We start from the raw sequence: 6,000 nt of genomic DNA on the forward strand, positions 1-6,000 counted from the left end.
GCTACAACCGCAGCCCCACCAAAACCCACTTCTGAAAGAAGCTTCAGGGCCTACCCTTTCTTAACTGTAACCTGCCTGGGGTTGTCTTACCTGCTCAGCTCTATTTTGATTTCTTACTCAAACTTTAAGTAGGAAGTCTCAAATGTTAACCTTCTACCCCTTTCTAAAAAACTTTTGAAAATGTACTGAAACCTGATTTTTCCCCTTTCTTTTCACTGTTTCCCAAAATTTGCAAAGTGGTCATTTGGGAAAACAGCATTTTTTTTTTTTTTTTGCGTGGATGGAGGTGGGGTGCTAGGGATTAAACTCAGGGGCACTTGACCACTGAGCCACACCCCCAGCCCTATTTTATATTTTATTTAGAGACAGAGTCTCATTGAGTTACTTAGCACCAGCATTGCTGATGCTGGCTTTGAAGTCACTATCCTCCTCCCTCTGCCTCCCCAGTCACTGAAATTACAGGCATATGCCAGCACACCTGGCTGGAAACAGCATTTTTTATTACAATGTTCTTTGCCAAGCCACAGGGCCTATAATGATCATTAATTCTAACTCAAGGCTATGAGTGTGATGGTCTCAGTGTACCTCTTAGGCCAAGGCTGACCACAGGATGCCCAGATGGGAATACCTGCATGAAATTTCATGTGTCTTTAAACAAGGGGATCTGGGTCATTTGATTAGAGTCCAAGAAGTAAGGACATTTCACATCTCTTAAAGACAAGAATTATAGAAAAGATACCTTGTTTCAGTGACTAGACAACAATGTTGATCTCAATTTATTGATATAACCCTCTTATATGTCACAGGATGGGTGGTATGGAATACTGTGGTACCTGTGACACAATACCACTCCTCTTGAGGTATCTGTCATTTTCTGTCTTATACCATTGGTATGGATTGACACTTTATGGATTCCAAGGTTTTAGTGCTAAGTGAGGTTGAGTAAGGAAATCTTCTGATCTCTTTCCTCTTGCTCAGTATCCAAAGAAAGTTAAATATGCCTTTCTGCAGGGCTCATATTTACCAAGTAAGCATCAGTATAGCCATATGATTATCAATACATTGAAATGCTTTTCAAATTGATTAATAAAGAGTTAGTGCCAACTGCCAGGCAATTCATTCACCCTGGTTCCAAGAAGCCTCAAAGTGGACATGGCTGAAGAAATCATGTGGCATCTGCTAGCTGGCCAGATACAACTGTCTATTCTCGATCCCATCTCTGTGTACTCAAAGTAGACCCAGATTCTTTGGGGGGAAGTGGCACCCCTGGCAGTGGTACATGGTGTACCAGAAGGCCTGGGCATGTGCTCATCTTTCCAAGGCTGAGACTGCCTGCTGCAGGCCAGCATGCACAGAGTTGTTGTCAAGGCAATAACTTGAATATTTTGAAGATCACTCTGGCTCTTATATATGCCCTTTTATTTTGCATAACACAAAGACCAGGACCAGATCATACGCACTATGGTGGAGCTATTGAAAGGATCACATAGACCAAAACTGTATGAAAACTTTAGAAGGAGTGCCACATCTGGAGGGCCTCTGATCTATACTTCCTTTTCCCCTTGGCAGTGCAGGTTCTTATCCAAACTTGTGGAATGTTTCTCTTTTAATGCTCTGTCTAGTCATAAAAGGACTATTACAATCCAGCTGTTATGTTAGGAGCTGGTCCCTGGAGTTTACATGGTGCTATGGAAGCACATAGTAGGCTTACTTGTCATAAGCTAAGAATCAGAGAAAACTTCCCAGAACAAGTGAGTGTTTTACATAGAGAAACTCTTTACTACTGGAGCATAACAGGTAACTCCAACATTCTGACAGGGACACTGGAGATATTTCCTTTGGGGAGGAGAAATAAAGAGATGGAGTAGGTCACCAAGGATCTGTGAGCCACCATAAGAGAATTTGAGCAGAAATATGACACAACCAGATTTTAATTCTGTTCTATCAGTATCACTTTGAAGCATGTCCAGTGGATCAGAGGAAACACATCTGGCTCTCCAAACTCCTCCCTGTATGTTTTCTTTACCTTCATATGAATTTGACTTGCAAAGGATTTGACTTGCTTTGCTTTGTCTCATTTTAACTCTACCTTATTACATCATCCCATAAATTACTTTTAAATAGCTACTCATTTACATATTTTTGTCACACCTGATAACTGGCCAATCTGTTTCCCATTTTTGGGACTTAGCAAAATGATCTTAAAATTTTTTGAGCTATGAATGGGCCACATTGGGTCAAGAGGCCTTGAGATTTCATTGTCTGTTTGGATCATGGTTTCCAAGATTATGGGAGTGCAACAGGCAATGATGGCTTATTTCTCAGGTCATCAATCAATATTCATGCTCATAACAGCGATTCAAATAGCAGCTATAAGATAGAGACATTAATAAAGTGGGAAGTTTTTTTAAAAAATAAGATTGTTTCTATTAGGTGAAATGTGTATGTAAGTATGCAGAAATATTCTAGAGGAATGCATACTTGAAATGTCAACAGTAGTTATTGTTGGGTGGTGGTGGAAATATGCATGACTCACTTCTTATCTTGAGTCATTTCTATTTCCTATTGTTTTACATGAGAATAGATAGCTGTTTTGTAACAAAAATAAATGTGATTTTTTTAAAGGATATAGGGTGATTACATGTAATATGCTGTATTTTTCATTATGGGTAATTCCCCAAATAACTTTGGGTACATTTTTTTTTCTTTCCTATATGTACTTGATTGCCACTGAGTTGCTGGCAAGTGGTAAATATGTCAAATAAAAGAAGACTGAAATGCTTGTCTTTTTCCCTGCAAGATAGTCCCTCCAAATCAGATTTCTTAGGAAAAAAACATTAATACTTCACTTGATTTTGATATATGACATTCCAGGTACGGTGGCTGATAACTGTAATTCCAGTGGCTCAGTAGGCTGAAACTGGAAGATGGCAAATTCAAGGCCAGCCTCAGCAATTTAGTGAGGCCCTCTACAACTTTTATGTCTCAAAATACAAAATAAAAACAATTTTTAAAGTGTCTGGAATGTTGCTCAATGGTTAAGCATCCCTGGGTTCAAGACAATTTGATTATATGACATGCCATATTATTCCCCTTATAATTAAAACTAAAACATACATAATACATTTACAACATAAGATTAATACTGAAACTTGCATTGTAATATTAAAGAACATAAGCCTTGGTATACAATAACAGTACAAAATCTGTTTGTAGATTTTTAATAATTTGCATGTTATGTCAACTCATCTTCAATATTACAAATATATATTATACGGATACAATTTTGAGAATTTCAGTTTAGCAAAAAAATTTAAAATTACCACTAAGACATACTCAAGTAAGTAAATAAACTGACTTGTTCTACAAGTTTGTTAAGTTTGTTTACAAATTCTATAATGTTAGCAGGTCCCACAGGGAACTGGGAAAATAAGAAGATCCTCTGTAATAATTATGGCACTAAGATCTTCTGATTCCCTAGACTTATTTGTAGGTGTGTATACACAACAATAGTACATAAGTAGCATAATATATTTTTATAGTATGCATATACTTCCCTCAGATAAATATTAGATTTCTAAATATTTGATATTTCTTTTGGGGAGGAGAAATGACATCAAATGAGTGTTGAAACAATATGCTTTTCCACTCATGAGACAGTTTCAAGTTCTTTTCAAAGTGTCTTTTATTTTGTTCTGCTACTGGGTATTTGAAGACCTTCTACTACTCATAATAATACTTTTTCTTCTTCCCTATTAAAAATAAAGAGGCAAGCAAAGAGAAAATTGTTAATATTAATATTATGTTTCTGATATTCAGCTACTGTGCTCAGAAACTCTCGATTGAAACTCTTCAAATCCTAAGTTAAAACATAAAAATTGACTAAACCCACAATACTAATGGTAAATTTTATTTAAATGTATATAGATACATACAGATATCCATGTACATGTATATGTAATTTCTGCCTGTGTTTAGGAAAAAAAGAGTCACTGAGAGAAAAAAATGAAAGGCAGGACAGCTATGTTTGGTATGTATTTTTAAGATTCAGAATGGAGGGCTGGAGTTGTGGCTCAGTGGTAGAGCACTTGCCTAGCATGCATGAGGCACTGAATTCAATCCCTGGCATCACATCAAAATAAACAAATAAAATAAAGGTATTGTGTCCATCTACATCTAAAAGAATTTTTAAAAATTCAGAATGGATGGAGTAGAAAATAATTTGCAACTAATAAGAGATTTATGGTAAACGATAACATCAAAGTTTTTCTTCAAGTTTTGGGTTTTGACTTTGATAATTATGACAAGGTGGAGACGGCTATTTCTGTACACAGATCTCCTTCTATAGTATATTGAGGTAAAAACTCATCTAAAGGGATGGGGATTAGGACCCCAGAGATGGCAACAGAGAAGTAAGTGGTGGCTGGGTATCAGCATTTTCTTTTTCTTTTTTTCTTTTTTTAGATCATATGGTAGTTTTATTTTTCATTTTTTGAGAAACCTCCACACTGCTTTCCATATGACTATACTGTTATCTCTTTTCTTTTTTATTTATTTTTATTATTAGTCGTTCAAAACATTACATAGCTTTTTCTGATTATGGTGTCAAGAAATGATCTGCAACTTTCATTTAATCCACTGGTCCTCACAGAAACATCTAATGACTGTATTTGTTGTTATTTCCAAGACAAAATTTACTGCACATAACAAGTAATATATTTAATTTTTCTTTACAAGTTTGTGGAAAGAGTAAAGGAAGGAAAAAATATGAAGAGGAGGAAAAATGTTTATGAAAAAAGGAACTATGTGAAGTAAGTTCAAAAATAACTTTGAATTATTTAAATTTGAAGTCGAATGTGTGTTCTTTCTGATTTTCCAATGTTTTCTTTCTATTTATAACAGTTCATTTGTGGAAACACTAGGTTAATCACACTGAGCAAACATTTCAGCGTCAGTACTATTGAAAGACTTGCAAAAAAAGCATTTAGTTTCAAATAGTCAATATGTGTGAAAGCATTTTGAAAATTAAAATTATTTTTAAGTTGTGAGGTGTTAGAAGTAATAGTGCAGGACCCAGATATTTATTATTTCTTCAACAATGATCTAAATAATGAGGCACTTCAGATCACAGAAGGAGTTATTACAAACACATTTAAGAGTACAATTAGCATATAATTCTTGTCTCCTCTTACCTTTCCAGTTTCTTCTTGGCTTAGGTTTTTACCAGAATGATTTGGTAACAAGAGGTGTGGAGGAGATATGATGGTGTGGTATAGGAAAAGAATTTGACTATATGCACTAGACTTTTTAAAGAAGTTTCTTAAAGTTTTGTTTTTAATGCTTAAGAAATGTAATTATTTTAATGCATTCTTCTCTATGAAGTAAATTTATATTCAGACTTCCCACAAAATATCAAAAGATAGGTTACCAAATTACTTACAGTTCTAAAAATAAAATCAAGCAAACCTGTTCAAAGCCAAATGCACAAAGAGATAACCAGTGAGGATGTAAATATTCAAGATAACAAAGTATGCAATAAACTGATTTTATGAACTAAAGTGCATTAGGAAGGATAGAACAATGAGTTCATCTTAGAGTCATTTGTGGAAAGCCAAAGTAAACTAGAAAATATCCAGGGAAATTTAAGAATTGAAGGAAATGACTGGCCGATATGTGTGTGCTCCAGAGGATAACCTTTGTACTGGATAGCAGAGAACTCTTCACCTAATCAGCAGAGGCTGGGCTTGGCGGTTGAGTAAGCATGTTCAGATGGAGCACAAGGAAAGGAAATACAATGTCCCTTCCCTGAGTTTTTACTCTCAGGTTCCAGCCATTAATTCCCTGAGAAAGGAAGAAACTCAAATCCTAAGGATCCATATACTTCAAAGTTTTAGCATGTACTGTATTTTACATCTGGGGATTCAGTAAGCAACTCTTCTGTGAAAGATAAGTGGTGGGGAAAAAAAGAGTTTTTATTAAATAACTTCCTTCTGTGATCTA

The sequence above is a fragment of the Ictidomys tridecemlineatus genome, chromosome 7 (genome assembly GCF_052094955.1).
Source record: "Ictidomys tridecemlineatus isolate mIctTri1 chromosome 7, mIctTri1.hap1, whole genome shotgun sequence".
NCBI classification, from domain to species: Eukaryota; Metazoa; Chordata; class Mammalia; order Rodentia; family Sciuridae; genus Ictidomys; species Ictidomys tridecemlineatus.